At 44.8% G+C, this 18910-nt stretch overlaps 2 protein-coding genes across 2 annotated transcripts in view; one reads left to right on the forward strand and one right to left on the reverse strand.

Annotated features, from left to right (window-relative positions):
* The window catches only part of LRRC75B (leucine rich repeat containing 75B), a 204650-nt gene that overhangs the window by 168085 nt on the left and 17655 nt on the right, over nucleotides 1–18910 (reverse strand). The window lies entirely within an intron of this gene.
* Nucleotides 1–18910, forward strand: part of GGT1 (gamma-glutamyltransferase 1) — a 784209-nt gene that overhangs the window by 106632 nt on the left and 658667 nt on the right. The gene's annotated exons all lie outside the window — the stretch shown is intronic.

The raw sequence follows: 18910 nt of genomic DNA on the forward strand, positions 1-18910 counted from the left end.
CTGCCACACTTATGGCGGCCAAAAGCGGTACAAAAGGGGGTGGTGATGGACGGAGCATCTGAATCAATCAAACACTCACACCCAGTCAAAAGATCTGGGTTTAATCCATCACCGTTCTTTAGCCCACTCTGCCACCCCAGTTCAGACATGGCTATATGCAAATCAGTCTGACCCTGTGCCTCATGGGAACAGTCCAGCCCGAACTGCCAAGCCATGTCTTCCCTGGACCGGAAACAAGCTTCCGAGGACCGGTTTCTGGCATTCCAGCCGTCTTCAGCCCGGCTTGCTTGAATCCAGTGGCAAAGTGCGCAAGGAACTCACGTCTGAGCATACCCTGCCACACTTATGGCGGCCAAAAGCGGTACAAAAGGGGGTGGTGATGGACGGAGCATCTGAATCAATCAAACACTCACACCCAGTCAAAAGATCTGGGTTTTATCCATCACCGTTCTTTAGGCCACTCTGCCACCCCGGTTCAGACATGGCTATATGCAAATCAGTCTGACCCTGTGCCTCATGGGAACAGTCCAGCCCGAACTGCCAAGCCATGTCTTCCCTGGACCGGAAACAAGCTTCCGAGGACCGGTTTCTGGCATTCCAGCCGTCTTCAGCCCGGCTTGCTTGAATCCAGTGGCAAAGTGCGCAAGGAACTCACGTCTGAGCATACCCTGCCACACTTATGGAGGCCAAAAGCGGTACAAAAGGGGGTGGTGATGGACGGAGCATCTGAATCAATCAAACACTCACACCCAGTCAAAAGATCTGGGTTTAATCCATCACCGTTCTTTAGCCCACTCTGCCACCCCAGTTCAGACATGGCTATATGCAAATCAGTCTGACCCTGTGCCTCATGGGAACAGTCCAGCCCGAACTGCCAAGCCATGTCTTCCCTGGACCGGAAACAAGCTTCCGAGGACCGGTTTCTGGCATTCCAGCCGTCTTCAGCCCGGCTTGCTTGAATCCAGTGGCAAAGTGCGCAAGGAACTCACGTCTGAGCATACCCTGCCACACTTATGGCGGCCAAAAGCGGTACAAAAGGGGGTGGTGATGGACGGAGCATCTGAATCAATCAAACACTCACACCCAGTCAAAAGATCTGGGTTTAATCCATCACCGTTCTTTAGCCCACTCTGCCACCCCAGTTCAGACATGGCTATATGCAAATCAGTCTGACCCTGTGTCTCATGGGAACATTCCAGCCCGAACTGCCAAGCCATGTCTTCCCTGGACCGGTAACAAGCTTCTGAGGACCGGTTTCTGGCATTCCAGCTGTCTTCAGGCCGGCTTGCTTGAATCCAGTGGCAAAGTGCATAAGGAACTCACGTCTGAGCATACCCTGCCACACTTATGGCGGCCAAAAGCGGTACAAAAGGGGGTGGTGATGGACGGAGCATCTGAATCAATCAAACACTCACACAAGGGTTGAAAACGGTGTACAAAAGCCTCTTATGTATATTGTTAACAATAGTTAATTATTCTTCAATAGTTGATTCTTTCATATGTGCTATCAAAACTATAACCTGACCTCTGATTCGTATAATTAGGCTAAATGGAGGGCCCTCAAAATCTTGCGCCACAGTACAACTCCACATGCTTCCCTCATAATAACAGCACCCTGGCCTTTACCACCAGAAAAGGTAATAACTGTGTGGCATGTCTTGCTAAGCCTCTATTTACAAAGTGTGCTCTAAAACTACCCTAAAGTGGCTTTCCTGCCCAGTGTGAAAAAGTGACTTTCTTGAGGAGGAGTAAAATACTCAATCTGTCATTTCTTCAGAGCAACCTTTTTATTTATATATTTTTTTATTTTGCTCAGTCAATCTTCAACTCTAGCTTGTTGGTGTAGTTAGCTTGTTTATTTATCCCAAAGTGGTGTTAATATTTTAGAAGCTTAGGAATGTACTTTAGGACTGGTTTGTTAATTAAAGCATCGCAGCCGAATTTTTAAAATTTCTTTTTACAAGCATGACCAAGAGAACATTAAAAGAGATCAAAGTTGTGAACAAGTTGCTCATGGACACTTTTCGGTAAATAAATGACATGGAAAATAAACAGCCATTCCCCTTTCTCCCTCTACAAATTTAGAAGTTGTTTTTCTGTTCCCATTGGTAATTCCTTATTCTTAGTCCTCTAGACAGTGCTGCAGCTGTGTCTCCGGTCATTGTGGTAATTCCTAACTTTCAATCTTCTAGGCAGTGCTGCAGCTGTGTCTCCGGTCATTGTGGTAATTCCTCATTTTTAGCCCTCTAGGTAGTGCTGCAGCTGTGTCTCCGGTCATAGTGGTAATTCCTCATTCTTAGTCCTCTAAACAGTGCTGCTAGCTGTTTCTCTGGTCTCATCTGTAATTCCTCATTCTAAGTCCATAGGCAATGCTGCAGCTGCATCTTTGGTCCTATCAGTAATTCCACATATTAAGACCCCTAGACAGTACTGCAGCTGTCTCTATTCATACATCCACTACACTCCAAACCAAAACTCATAGATAAAAGACATTGTCATTTACAACTGCAATAGCTCTAACTCTGACAAATGCGAGACCTATTGCATTGCAAATGCTTGTTTCCTTTTGCGTTCAATACTCTATAAGAGTGCATGTGTGTTCTTGCTCTCTCTCCGTCTCTCCTGTGTGCTCCTTCTTCCTTTAGGCTCCTCTCTTGCCCCCTCGCTCTCTGTGTTTTTCCAGCTCATCCTTTGCTTCCCCTACACTTTCAGCTTTTTTTTTTTATATCTCCCCCATTCCACACCCGCTGTTATGTGGCTAGCTGACCCCCCAAGCTCCCCTTTCAGGTTGAGCTTCCCCACCACCTCGTGTTGCCTCTTTATTTGCCGATCATTTTGTAGGCGCATTCATGTCTGATTCGCACACCTATAAAATGACACAGCAGGCCATGTCAAAAACGTTTTTTCTTAAATGGATGCTGTGCAGCATGGCTAAAAAACAGTGACTAAGCCAATAGGTCTCAAAGACAAGACCTTTTGGCTTTGCCAATGCTTGATATTTATACAGGGAGCAGACTTGGTAATGTGAAATAAACCGTAAAATGTGGCCAGGCGACAGGTGCAGGTCCGGAGTATGCAGGAGCAGCAGGGCCTGTAAATGTGACAGACCACTTCTGAGAGGAGTCAGAATGATCAGCTGCCTGAAGAGGGAACCTAATCAGCAGTGCTGGATGTGGCTTAACGACTAGAGCAGTCGACTTTGGAGCTGGGGAACCAGGTTCGAGTCTGGCGGGAGGCTCAAACATCCTGTGATTCTGGGCAAATCACTTAATCTCCCAGAGCCTAGAAATGAATGTGTACGTCTGTAAAGCAGTTGCTCATGTAAAGCACTCTGGTACCTTCGGGTCGAGTTCGGACTATATAAAACTGCAAAAAATAAATGCTCTTCTGTTTAGACACAAAGGTGCACATTGGCTGAGTAATGTGAGCTGTCTCGACCTTCACGGAGCTCTGTTAACACTGTTGTACTGCCCTCTGCTGTACAAGCAGTGCTACCACACTCATGGCTCCACAGTGTCCACCAGATGTAACACAGCAGACTGACTTCCAATGGCAGAGCTCAAAGCCTGCCTTCTATGGAAGATAAGGTAACCAGTCACCCGCATGCTCTGTAGGCATGGCTGCAGCTGCTATGACAGTTTCCCTGCAGCCAGTCTTAGGCCTCCATAGTAGATACTGAGATATGACGTTTCCTGCATGGCTTTTGCCAATCGTAATGTGATCAAGATAACAGAAAATTCAGGGGTACTGAGAGAGTGGCTATGGTGACAGAGGCCATCTGTTGGTAGCTAGGTGTACATTTTTTGATTGAGCAAAAGTTGAGTGCTTCCACAGAAAAAAGTAATTCCCCTACACACCGCTGTGATTAATTTGCTTATTTTCCAGCTGCCTGAGCCAGCAACAGTTTGGCTCCTGAGCTTTAACCTCCAGGAGCCCACACATTTCACTGGAATGCTGTTAAAGTGTCTTAGATAACCCAATCATTTTAATTTACAGTGCTTTTCTCTGGCAGCAGCACAGATGGGAGGAGAGCAATCATGAGCAATTTCTTGCAGCCCCAGCACCTTGCCCTTCCATCATTCGCTTTAGACTTAAGAGTTCATATTTATATTTGAGAGCAGTATGGAATCCCCAGGGTTACACTAATCTATGTTTTTATAGGTCTGGCTTGACAGTGAATGAGTCACCTCACCCCTTGTGAGCGGCAAAAAAGAGCTTTCAGAGTACTACTGAGAGAGGGGCTAAGGCTTCATCCACATGTTGGTTGCCCCGGGTACAAGATTTGAGTGGGACAAATTTGTGTGCCTCCACAAAAATGACTGCTTGTATTACACATTTTACTTTTGGCAAAGGGTATACTTAGGCTTATCTGTTTTCAGTTTCTATTTTTGGTAAATTCTGGTGCGGTCATTTCAGTGTTTTCAATACCTTATCAAAAAAAACAGAGGTTATCAGTGGTTAAATATTTTTGCGCCATTAAAAACAACAGAAACAGTATTTTTCCAGTCTTTGTCGAATGCTTTGCATATATTATTTCATTGCTTTCTTCACAGGTAGTGCATGTGTACAGACCGTGTGCATACAGTGTATATGAGGCCCAAATACATTTTTACAAATCAAACTTGTAGTAGCGCACCATACAATACTTCTTTAGTGAATCTTTATTCATGTGCGCTCGCTCTTCTCTTCCCATATATATGTTTATCTGTGAAAAGGCTCTCAACATGGGCACTTGAGAAGGGCAACACCAAAATAGCCAGTACACAATTTGCTAACTATGGCCACTGACATGACTTTCCATGCCAATACTGGTGCACCTGAAGATTGCAATTCTCTGGGACAGGTTCTGCAACATATGCTTTTAACTGGGCGCATATGCCCTTAGAGTTATTAAAATATCGAAGGGGGTTTACCCAAACATAGTCGCTGGGACCTGGGTTAAATACGTACTGAGAGAAAGGGGTCCCAGCGTGACAAGAATGGCTTAGAAATTCAAACAATTAATTACACCAACAATAGATGCATCCACATTGTTTAATTCACAATGGGATTTGGTATATCAAATATACAAGTCAATGTAAACAGTTGGTTGTACAGTGCCCCAAGGAGGAGGGAAGGGGGGGAAAAGGGTAAGTGGTAAGTGATGGGTGGGGATGTGGTGATGGAAAGGTAGTGTGACAGTAAAATCAATAAATCACAGACACTGTATTAGATGAATCATATACAGTACAGTGGACCGATGGTTCGTAACATTTAATCAGGGGATCATCCTTCACATAAAGCCATAAATGGGACAGATGGTGGGGTGAAGTTGATAGTCAATTGAGTGGTTGTCGACATTTCGACCCTCTAAGAATTGCAGGGATTAGTGGAACCCTTGCTGCGGGGTCTTCATCAGGACAAAGAGGTGGGGCAGGCAACCTGAGTTTAGTGTATAAAAATATTGAATCAAATTTCAAATAATGGGACATGCCTCATATTATACATTCCATTATAAGCACACACATTTACGCAAGTGGTAGAATCCATAGTGATGATTACTTAAGTATCGGGGACCATTAAATGTCAAATTCAAATTTATATCAACAAAAACAAAAATGAAATTCATAATTGAGTTCACAGTGGGACACGGCCCATCTGAAAGAGCGATTAGGAACCGAGGGACTGGACCTGAGGGAAGGTGACTACGGCGCTCTTAACAAGAAAGTGAAGGATGGTAAAATACCTTGTATCCGGTTCTTTAGGGGAGTGCGGTCAGAAAACCACCATTATCATTGATCCAGTCAAGGGACAATATGGGTCTGAAATGCAACACGTGATATAAGGCCACCCGTTAGTAATAGGGCACCGCTACTGCGATAGACAACTATGACTTTGGCAAACACAAGAAATCATTAAAAGCCACTAACTTACCCCGCAGTAAACAAAGATTTTGTCACGGGTTGATTATACGGCAATTATAGGTTCCCGAACAAGCGGGAGGACACCAGTAGGGCCGACGGTAGTTCTGAAGTCCTCGATCCCTGTCAAGTAAAATAACCCGGGGTGCGTCAGAGGGCCATACGATTGGTAACCTTATGGTAAAAAGTTAAACCAAAGTAAGGAACTTACTCAAAAACGCTGACTCGATCAGACATGTAACGCCGTTCAAACTCGCAATGGCGAGCCGCCGTTCCGGTTTGGTAAATCACTAAGGAAACCGTATCACGTGGTGAACGGTGGACGTGTAGAGGTAGAAAAAAGACTATGTAAGAGTTAGTAGTTGTGTATTATGTCCTTCGTAAAGTGTGGGCGGATTGAGTGTTTGCATTGGTGTCCGTATCAGCAAAACAAACAATCGGCAAGCAAACCAATTTACAGAAAATCTATTAATAAAAACCTAATCAACAAAGCTCTGCTAGTTTTGAAAATACATTACATAGCAATTTGGCAAATGCATGTACCGGTGTGTACGTCCAGATAATGTTATGCCATGCATCTGCAGTGTCCAGAATTACTGTAATATGTGGCAATTGATCTCATACTGTATGTGGCGTACCTCCAACATTGGGATAAAGGCCATTCAAAATACAGAAAGATAAAACTGTCTCATGATAGCGTTGTTGAAGTTACTGTGGCGTACCTCTCACATGAGGGTAAAGGCCAGTACAGTGCATGGAGATACATGAGGGTGAAAATCGATCCAGTACATGGAGATACATAGTGGACACTCAAATGATAATTAGCATCCCCATAGGTCACGTCACAACATTGTATATATATCTACACATCTCTTGGCCAGTGGACCCAGAAGGCATGCTGTTAATTGGGTGTAAGAGGAAACGAATCAAGATAACGTTGCCAATTGTGAAAAAGAACTGTCATGTTCGTTCAAGCCTGTTTCAATACAGTCAAAGAAGTACATCCACTTCAATTCACGAGTATTAGGAATACCAGTGATATTGCCACCTCGTGGACCCAGAGCAGCTTTCTCAATTACCACCCATTTGAGGCTGTCCGGGGAATGTCCTGCCCCTTTGAAATGATCTACTAGGGGAGCTCCCTGTACTTCGCATCTGATCCTACTCATATGCTGAAGGATTCTAGCTTTCACCTTTTGTTGCGTTTGTCCAATGTAGATTTTATCACACGGGCAAGTTATTGCATAAATAACGTTAGAGGAATTGCAATTACTGTGTGTCTTCAGCACAACTCTGTGTTGGCCGTGTTGGAATATCTTGGTCTGAATGGCAGTGTCGCAGGCTTTGCAATTGCCACATCTGGAATGGCCGACCACTGGGGGTAAATCCCAAAGTGAGGTGATGGTAGGCTCATCAGGTGTTGGAAGGAGTGACCGTACTACAAAATTCTTGATACTTTTGGCTTTTTTGAAAGCGTGTAGTGGAGTTTCAGACTGATTGATATCATCCGATATCAGTTGCCAATGATGATTGATTATACGCTTGATCTTGTTGCTCTTGGTGTTGAAGGTGGTTACACAGACAATCCTCTGTTCTGGTAGATCACTTTTGTCTTTTGCTGAAAGTAATTCCTCACGTGGGTAGAACCAGGTGCGTTTACGTGATCTCTTTACCAAACGTCTTGGATATCCGCGTTGTTGCAGTCGTGTGGCAAGGTCCTCCGATTGTGTGAAATAATTTTCTTTGCTGGAGCAATTCCTACGGACCCGTAAGAATTGCCCAAAGGGCAAGTTGTCACGGAGAGCCCTCGGATGGTGACTATTGTATTGCAACAGCGAATTTCTTTCAGCTGGTTTACGATATAGTGTGGTAAGTAGTATCCCTGATTCCTCATAAATGGTAATGTCTAGAAAGTCAATGGTATGGTTGTCCGACTGGATCGTGAACTTCAACTGTACAGACTGATGATTTAGCCATGTGAAAAAAGAGGACAATTCCTCCTGATTTCCATTCCAAATTAGCAGGATATCGTCAATGTATCGCACCCAAAGGCCAAGGTGGTCTTTGAATGGATTGACTTGATTGAGAACAGTGTCTTCTTCAAAAGCTGCCATATAAAGTATTGCCACATCAGGAGCGAAGGGTGCCCCCATGGCTACTACTGATGTCTGGAGGTAAAATTTGTTTTTAAACAGGAAAAAATTCTTAGTCATGGCTATTGTCAATAATGCCACGATAAATTCAGATGGTACTTGTACCGGAGCAGGTCGTCGTTCTAAGCACCGTAATATTACCATGAGAGCTTCTGGTTGGGGGATGCATGTGTACAGCGATACCACATCACAAGTTGCTAATCGTTGAAGACGGTGGTCAAAGGGTAGATTTTCGATGATATTGATCGTGTGCATAGTATCCCTTAGATAGGATTGGGTAGATTCTGCCAATGGCTTCAGAAAAAAGTCGATATATTTCCCAAGAGGCTCCAAGATGGAGCCACATCCCGAGACAATGGGGCGGCCAGGTGGATTGACCATGTTTTTATGTATCTTAGGTATGGTATATATTGTCGCCAGACGAGGATGTGTCTGATTGAGGTAGTGGAACTCGTTCTCCGATAAGAAACCTTGGTCACGGCCTGCTTGAGTTAACTCCAAAATCTCTTGGGCAATGGCTTTCAATGGATCGGAACGCAGTAATTGGTAGCTAGTGTTATCACCCAGCTGTCGGAGGATTTCAGATTCATAGGCAGAGGTATCTTGGACAACAATTGCCCCGCCGTTGTCCGCCGGTTTGATCACAACTTGAGTATTGAGGGCTAATGATTGTAATGCTGCCTTCTCCCGTTTGCTAGTGTTATACTTCGTAAAGGATTTAGCCAGTAGAAGTTCATGTACATCTCTCCAGACCACTACCTCATAGGCTAAGATTTTATGCGTCATTGTACTAGCATAGGGGACAAATGTTGACGGTATTCTTAATCCGGTTATTGATGGATTGAGTTGTGGTCCGGAATTTCGGAACAAATATTTAAGCCGAATTTTCCGGAAAAATTTGAATAGTTCAGTCCGCACCATGAAATTATCAGGTGTGTGCGTGGGGACATAAGAGACCCTTTGCTTAGTACTTTGAGTTCATCCTCACTAAGTGTTTGTTGAGATAAGTTCACAATTGGGCTGAGAGCATTGGCATTCTCTACCAGCAGTAGGTCTTGTTGCGGGTTGTCCTCTCCCCTTGTTGTTCTGGTGGGAAGTGAACCTGTTTCAGGGGTTGGCCACGACCCCCGTTCCAGGTGTTCGAATTCTGTTGAGGGGCCCGTTGGTGGCCTCGCTGCCAGTTGGTTCCTCTGCCTCGGGGTGGACGCCATGATCCTTGGCGTTGTCCTAAAAAAGGATTGTATGGCTGTTGTTGGTACCCGTAATCTGGGTAATTGTAGGAATTGCTTGAGCCGGTTTGTTCCTGGTCACCCTCAGAACTGTATGATGAGTCTGAGAAGGTCTGATAATTACGTCTACCTCTGTAGGAACCACGTCCTCTGTTGGAGAAGCGGCCCTGGTTATCCTGACGGAAATAATCCTCCTGTAAGTATGGATACGTTTTTTTCTTATCATACAGTCTTATGTCGCGGGCTAATTTCTCCAATTTGCGATTCTGGGTGGTTAAGTCAAAGTCCTTTAATGATGCCTCTAGATTGGTGAGTGTTTCTTTTGCACTGGCAAAGTTCGCATCTGCCGCTATTTCTGCTTTCAGTGCCTTGATTTCTGCAGCGATGATGTGAACTTGTTCGGCGGCCGTTTCCACCCCTAGGACCATCCAATGGCGAGAGCAATTGTTGGAAATGTGGCTGAATCCTTCTTTGAATTTTGGTACCTCAATGAATATGGCCGGTTCTGTTTTGATCTGTAATCCAACAGGGATAATGTTCTCCTTGAGATATCTGGTTAAGAGGTGGCCATGCCACCTTGTCCGAACCAGTTTCTTCTCCAGTCGCTCTAAGCGTGATATTTTGTCTTTTAAAGTAAAGTCAATAGTTGGGATATTAGTTGAGAAAAAAATGTTGTCAGGGTTTTCCAGAAGTCTATCTATATAATCCTCAGAATATGAAAGTAGTTCTCTTTCTACCATTGTGTGCTAAGAAAAAAATAAATTATACAAAGAAACCTCGCAGACCAGTGTCTGCTCGAAGTAGAATATTGAAGGGGGGTTTACCCAAACATAGTCGCAAGATACCTCTGCCTTTGAATTTGACATTTAATGGTCCCCGATACTTAAGTAATCATCACTATGGATTCTACCACTTGCGTAAATGTGTGTGCTTATAATGGAATGTATAATATGAGGCATGTCCCATTATTTGAAATTTGATTCAATATTTTTATACACTAAACTCAGGTTGCCTGCCCCACCTCTTTGTCCTGATGAAGACCCCGCAGCAAGGGTTCCACTAATCCCTGCAATTCTTAGAGGGTCGAAACGTCGACAACCACTCAATTGACTATCAACTTCACCCCACCATCTGTCCCATTTATGGCTTTATGAGAAGGATGATCCCCTGATTGAATGTTACGAACCATCGGTCCACTGTACTGTATATGATTAATCTAATACAGTGTCTGTGATTTATTGATTTTACTGTCACACTACCTTTCCATCACCACATCCCCACCCATCACTTACCACTTACCCTTTTCCCCCCCTTCCCTCCTCCTTGGGGCACTGTACAACCAACTGTTTACATTGACTTGTATATTTGATATACCAAATCCCATTGTGAATTAAACAATGTGGATGCATCTATTGTTGGTGTAATTAATTGTTTGAATTTCTAAGCCATTCTTCTCACGCTGGGACCCCTTTCTCTGAGTACGTAGAGTTATTAAAGCAGTCACAAATGAAGCCGTACTTTTCAAACTCCAGAGAAAAATTCCCTTTTCAGACGGGATCTGGAACTTGTGCAGAGTACCTCAGTGAGGCTTCATTGACTTTAAATGCCATGGTTGATTAAGGGATATTTCTATGTTTTTTTTTTGTTTTTGTTTTTTGTTTTGCAGAGTTTTATATAGCGTGAACTAGACTCGAACTGAACCGGGTATCAGAGCGCTTTACATAGCACCAGTTACGTTACACAAGGACACACATTCGTTTTGTTAGGCATGGGGAGATTAAGTGATTTGCCCTGAATCACAGGAGGTTTTAGCGTCGTTACCGAGACTCGAACCGGGTTCCCCAGGTCCGAGGTCGAGCGCCCTCGCCGTTATTACAAGCTATTTCTCATGCACTATAAAAAAAAATCTGAATTACTCCTGAACATTTCTTTGCTTACCAAGTGGCAAGAATTCGAACATGGTACATGTTGCAGTGCTAAAGTCCCCAAAAGTGTAACCCTGCCGACTCTCAAGGAGTTGTTTCACATCTACACCAATTACACTGAACACTTGGTAGAAAAGGGTGTTTTCAGACTCTAGTTTTTTGCTTATGTCAACTAGAGCAGTCATGTTTTCCTGTAAAAATCTAAGAATGCAGTAGAGTGACTTATAGGACCCATGAAACACAGTGAAACTATGGTACGCAGCACTGGCAAAACCTAAGTGGAACGGTGTGATCACTAAACAAACACCATTATGGGATACCAAAGCGCTGGGACACTTAAGACGGAGCAAGGGCTTTACACAGTGGGATAATATTGGTATATCAACAGTGGGAGTCTTATGGGCAGATGGGACAGTAATCCCATTCCCCCAGCTCCAGCAACAGTATGGCCTAGGCCCTAACGAAATCTATAGATACGTACAAATTAGGCATGCCTTACTGACTGCGATACATACAGACACAGAGGTCCCTGAAGCCTCCTCGATGGAAGACCGACTGCTTACAGATTTTATGCAACACAGCGCCACTTCCCTCACATACCGCAAACTGATAAACAACCTACCTGACCCTACAAGTAAACTGCGAGAGAACTGGGGGAGCGAACTGGGCGACATAGACGAAACAGAGTGGAATGAAGCACTAGCCTCCCCGAAAGAAATAGGCATTTCTGCCAAGTTCCGTTTGGTGCAGCTTAAGATACTGCACCGGATATACTACACCAGAATCACATTACATAAATTTCACCCGGCACAACACCCGTACTGTCTTCGCGGGTGTGGGGAAGAAGGGACCTTTTTACACACCATCTGGGACTGCCCGAGTGTGTTAGAGTACTGGAGGCAGGTAATGCGTACTATCTCCCAAACATTAGAGCTCTCTCTCCTGCCTGCACCCCACAAATGTCTCTTGAACATATGGGAACCTAATGATCAAATCTGGGGAACGATAGGCATGATGGTAGCTAAAAGAGACATAGCGCAGAAGTGGGGAGCGGCTGACACACCTACACTGGCACACTGGTGTAGAAATATGGATGTACTCATGCTAATAGAACGAGCGGTGTATACGACAAGGGCATGTCCACGCAAGTGGAACAAGATCTGGATGCCATGGAATGCATATAGGGGGGACCTATGTGACCCACTGCCTGAAGAGACCACTACTGACTCCGATGATGAGATAGAAGAGGATGAAAATAGTTTAGCTTGAAGGGTACGAGTGGTAGTGACAACAACTCCATGCGCCTCTTACGGACGCCTTACTACGATGACGTCATACAGCCAGTGTACACATAGCCATACGCAAATGCTGAATACAAATTTCGATGTTGTAAATGATGTCAGCTGCCCAAGTTACTGTTTGGTTACTGTTCATAATAACTATTTGGTAATATATTGCACTGCATACACTATAAAAAAGTAAGACACTATTTTATTTACAGCATGTACCTAAAGCTCCTTCAATATGCCGCCGGACCCAGGGTTGTCGGCTGACGGGCTGTGTTAATCCGACAATACAAAGTGACAACTGAATAACATCGCGGCCGGCCCCCTGGGTTGTAGGCCTAGAGCTGTGTATTGATACTATTGTGCAATAAAGGTCTTTATCCAAAAAAAAAGAAAAATGCAGTAGAGTGTACTATTTTTCACATCACTATCAATATGAGAACAAAGATCCTCACATTTCTTACCTTTGGCACCATCACTAAGCAAAACGTCTGTAAACGGTTGCCACATGGATTAGATAGCATTCACGGCCTCTAGGACGTAAACCACCAGCTAAATGACACAGTTGGTATGACTCTTTCTTTGTTGCCACACAAAGCAAAAAACGAGAAATATTTGCATTTTATTTCCCGTGTATAATGAAACAGTGCACCCCAGAATGGACTACAAAGTCAATACCATTCTTCATTAACTCTGAAGATTGTAAAGATGCTTTCAGCATACCATCTGGCAAGAGGCAAGGATCTCTTACAGGAAAGACCTTCAGCTAAGGTATCGATTTTGACAGGTCATCACACAACTTTTTTTAATACGTAACTGAAATACTGTAAATACAAACAATATCACTCCAATCTTTGTTGAACTTGGTAAGAACTTTTTGCAGCAGCATTCTCAGTGACACTACATTCCATGGTTTCCAAATGTCTGGTGTCATGTTTTCACCACTATCCCAGATGCTTGGTGACAGCACTCTTTTCACATATACCTCTCACTACACCTTGCATTTAATGTTTAAAGCGTGGGGTGTATAGCAATTCTCTACAGTTTATAAAATAATTAAATAAGATCTGAAAACTTTCTTCTATACCATGCGTCTTTTGATCAACGACCACAAAACTGAAAAAAAGAAAAAGGATAAGAAACAATATTTTAGTTACATCCCGAAAAAACAAAACTCTGGCAGGATAATGGTAGCCCAGACTTTCTTGCTGCTGCCTTGTATAACAAAAGTTACATTGTATTGGCCCCTTCAGGAAGAAACAAAAGTGACTCTTCCACTCACCTTTTCCTTTCTTTGAATGGCATTTAGTTTGAGGCTGTGAAGGTTTTTTTCCAGTGTTTATATATTTACACTGGTGAGGGCTATTTTTCTTTTGGTGGAGTTTTATCAGTTATTATAGGTTTAAATCTAAAACATGATAACCTAGATATACTCAGTACAGCAGGGCTGAGTTACTTATGGTGGCAAGCAAATGGTCATTGCGGTAGGGCTGATCTGCTTATTAGGTTTCGCACCTACGAACCGATCGCGAAGCGATCGTCGCTGCGAAAGCTATTGCAATCGTTTCTGCTTTCAAGGAGTCAAGGGCGAAATGAGACAAGTGATGTGCACGTGCGTGTAAACGGATCAGGTCACGCGCGCTTCCTGTCTCCCCTGGCTCCTTGGAAGCAGAAAGGCACGCACACACACATGCAGACCCCCCCGCCGCACATACACACACATAGAGAACCCCCCAAACCCCCCGCCGCCGCCGCGGCACATACACACACGCACGCACACACACACACATAGAGAACCCGCCGCCGCGCATACACACGCACACATAGAGAAACCCCCGCAGCCGCGCATACACACACGCATGCACACACACACACATACAGAACCCCCCGGCGCTTACACACACACATCCCTTACCTCGGCTCGGCGTGTCTTCTCATCGCAGCTTGCGCAGGGACAGCCAACGTGCACACGCACGGCGACGGCGTCTCCTGCGCAACAACCGTGGTTTCGGTTTCACGCCCTGACCTTGCCATTGGCTGTACTACCGCCAACCGGCACTTGTTTTATTTTTTTTGCATTTCCGTTGCATCGTCTCCCTGGCATTTTGATTGAACTCTGGGACATCGTCGCTCCTCGAGCCTTTAGTGAGGGGGGCACGGTAAGGCACAAATAACACCGCCGTGAGCTCGGGGGGTCTCCGTCTCTTTGGATTGTTCGCACAGGGTGTTGGTGAATGGGGAGAGTGCGGCGTGCAGGCTGAGGGATGGCGTATGTTGGCCGGGGCAGCTGCAGCGGGATTGGATGGGACAGGGGAGGTAAACAACTTTTTCAAGGTTTGCTGGGGGGACGTCATTAATGACTGCGGCATTCAGGCTAGTGGTCGCCCGTTCATGCACTTTGAAAGTATGCAGGGTGCCTTTGTGGACTCTGTGTTCACGCCCCGTCCCCAAAAGAGAAAACCATGCCGAGCAGCATAACGCTGGAGAGGGGCGTGCCTGTGCAAGATGACAGAGAGCGCACTTCGATTTATCCTAGCTTTTTGAGAACATCCTTGGAAACTTTGGGACTCTAGTGGTCGGAAAGGTAGTGAATGAAGAGTTCGCTGCACTATTGAAAAAGTAATGACGTATTATATAATAGTCGCCACCTTGTTTCCTCCTTCCCGTAAAAAATAGCATTCCTGCCTGCATGCGCCATGCTTGGGTCTTAAAAGTGGAATTGTTAGCATGTGTTGCTGAGGGGTTAATGCCGGTATACCTCCGCATCTCGCCCCAAACGTTACGTTTGTTAAAGTAAAGCACTACACCGGGGAACCACCCCTCTCGATAGAATTATGTTACGTGAATCAAGCATAACGTATACGTTCGCGTTAAGGGTGCACTGCTACAGCTGCGCCGGTAATATGGTTGGTGATCCAGGGGGCGCGGTACGGGTGCTGCGTAGGATGGACAGTGGAAATGTGCAACACCAGCAGGCACTGGCTGCACGCTTGGATGGGGACTGTAGGGGGAGTGGCTGTTTACCTTCTCAAAACTCTCACGGCTTCCCAGAGGACTCCTCTAGGGGCGTCTTACTAGTACTGCATCACTCCTTGTCTTTTCCCGCCCTCTCTCCCTTTCCATGGCGTGACAGACATTCTCACACGGAAGCTACAAGCTATCTGCGTTGTTCACCTCCTTACACAAGACACCCATCTCCATAGCGCTCACACATCAACAAACCAAACCGCCCCTCCTCTAACCACAGCGCTTCACATATTCCTAAAAATGCCTGCCCCCAAGCCACAGCATAGCCCGCCTCCTCTGCTATTCCACCCACACTACGAGCTCCACCCTCCGCAAATGCATCGCAAGCCATTCACCACCCCCCGAATAGAACTGGCACTGACAGCCCATCTCTCACACATTATGCCAGCCTCCTTCTGCACAGTGCGCATACTTCAACAACGCATCTCCCTCAAGCCACAGCCTCTCTTCGCACCTACCGAGCCCTCCCACTTTCATTCCACGCCACTGTATTTTGCAGCCTCTTTACCCTCTAACCGTGCCTCCTATAGTGCGGTACTACTCGCCCACCTCGCATGCACTCGTCGGCCTAACAGCTGTGAGCCCGTGCTTGAGGTGCATCATCAGAGCTGTGTGAATAATAACTGCGTCAGCCCCGTGCATGAGGTGCATAGTCAGAGCTGTGTGAATAATAACAGCTGTGAGCCCGTGCCTGAGGTGCATCATCAGAGCTGTGTGAATAATAACTGCGTCAGCCCCGTGCGTGAGGTGCATCATCAGAGCTGTGTGAATAATAACAGCTGTGAGCCCCGTGCCTGAGGTGCATCATCAGAGCTGTGTGAATAATAACTGTCAGCCCCGTGCCTAAGGTGCATCATCAGAGCTGTGTGAATAATAACAGCTGTGAGCCCCGTGCTGAGGTGCATCATCAGAGCTGTGTGAATAATAACTGCGTCAGCCCCGTGCCTGAGGTGCATCATAAGAGCTGTGAGCCCCGTGCCTGAGGTGCATCATCAGAGCTGTGTGAATAATAACTGCCGGCGGCCCCGTGCTGAGGTGCATCATCAGAGCTGTGTGAATAATAACTGCGTCAGCCCAGTGCTGAGGTGCATCATCAGAGCTGTGTGAATAATAACTGCGTCAGCCCCGTGCTCAGGTGCATCATCAGAGCTGTGTGAATAATAACAGCTGTGAGCAACAGCATACTCTTGCACACACTCTCACTGCTCACCAATTCAAAGTTTGCTAAAAAATTTATGCAACGCATTGTCATACACAATGCCAATAACTCAAACTTTAATGCAGCGAAACCTATTGCATTGTAAATGCTTGTTATGAAATGCTATGATAGAGGCAGTAGGCCTGACATATTTACTGTAAAACATTTTTAAAGTCACTAGACATTTAAGTGTAGATTTGTATTACTGTGTATGTATTAAAGCCTACAGATCAATATTTTGTTACAAACTATATACAAATATGTTGTTACATGTAATCTCACAGATTCCCATAGTATGAAAGAGTTTTGGCATAGGCCACCGACTCTGACAAACCCTGGTTGTTTTCACTTTGATGATTCTTGTTAGGCCCTGTTAAACGTGGTTGTATATTGTTTTGTAAGATGTGTTTTTCTTCTCATTTATAATGTTGTAACTGAATGCATTATGGATGCCATTTTATGTACACATGAATAGGTCGTCATTGGTAAGGTGTAAAGTCAATGGAAAAGGCTTCATCGATTGAATAGGAAGGTCATGCCACATTTCATAGGTTTGCTCTGTTTATTTTGAAACGCCATGACAAAGCCGTAGGCCTAACCTACTTATTAAATCATGTGTTAAAGGCAATATGCTATTAAGGATTGATTGTAATTACATTGTGCTAAAGCCTATAGGCAGGTATTATGTTACGTGGAGTTTCACAGATTACTGTAGCATGCAATGGTTTTCCTGTTTGTCACACACAGAAACAAAGCATGGGGGTAGAAGATATGCCCTACAACACTCCTAGTTAGGCTCTCTTACGGGAGATAGTATTTTGCTTTGCCAGATGTCATTATAATTACACTTGTACTTTTAGGATTGTGTACCAAATGGTTGCCTTGTGGAAAGCTCATACTCTGTACAGTAGACTTGAGTTGGTAATGGTGACAAGGCAATGATACAAACTATAGGCCTGAGAGTTAAATTTGAAAGCTATGATAAAGGCAATAGGCTTGGCATATTGATTGTGAAAAGTACATGCTAAAGTCAATAAGAATTTAATGGTGGATTATTATTTCTCGGAATTAAAGACTTTTTTGTTACAATGAATCTCGCAGATTACCTTAGTAGGCAAAGGTTTTAGTGTTGTTTACCCCCTCTTACAAACCCTGGGTATGAAAGATTTGCACTATGAGAATTCTTGTCAAGCACTACTAGGAAAGGGTCTTTTGCTTTGCCAACAGTCATTTTGTTCACGTTTGCAATTTCATGACTATATGCCTTATGGGAAAGCTTACACACAGTACAGTAGGTCTGAGTTGATTATAGTGATAGGGCAACAATCACAGCTGTAGGTTTGATTGGTGTGCAATGACAATTTTATGCCAAATGCCAGGTCTGTTCTGAACAGCAAACTTGCTTCATCTACCTATTTTTTTGAATTAGCGACTCGTATCGCCAAAGGAGTGCTCTAGATTTTAACCTTTCCTGGGGAAGGGTTTTTCTTCTGTGTTATCATTTTGCACCTCTATGAACAGGAGGTGAACATCTGCAGCACCCTAACCATTTGTACCTTGGAAAAAGTTGGATTAACACGATTACCTTGTGATGTATTCCTATAGGTTCTGTATCGATCCCCCTATTCCTGACCCTATTCTGGTTAACGAGTTAACTAGCAGCCATCCCATGATGCAGAAACCGTTATCTGATTTCGCCAGACCACGGCACAGGAGCGCGTTATCTGATTAGGTCATAACGCTTGCCATCTAATTAGGCAAGCAATATTCCTCCAGCCCCTGATAAGGCATACGGAGTTCTCAAAACAAATCAAACCTATGACAACCTGGGAAAAACCCTCCGGCCATTGTTTTGATTTCACCGAGAACTTCAGTAAAAGAATGCGCTAACGACCAGCTCGTATGACATCCTTATTGACGTATCTATGTCCATCCTTACGTCAATCTCGGCACCTTACAGGTATAAATATTACCGATATTGCCTTAAGCAAACACACGCGGTGGTGACGAGACCGGAGCAGCGAGACTTGCCGAAGCCCAGCAGAGAGCGAAGCCCACTAGCTGCCCCGCCTTCCTGACGCGCTGAGAACGAGACGCTGCCTTTCTCCTGCCGAGAAATCCAGCTCCGGCGCTTCCGAGCAGCCCTTGCAGGCAGCCTGGAATATCGAGACCAAAGATGAGAGATACCATCC

This window comes from Lissotriton helveticus, chromosome 11 (assembly GCF_964261635.1).
Source record: "Lissotriton helveticus chromosome 11, aLisHel1.1, whole genome shotgun sequence".
NCBI lineage: Eukaryota > Metazoa > Chordata > Amphibia > Caudata > Salamandridae > Lissotriton > Lissotriton helveticus.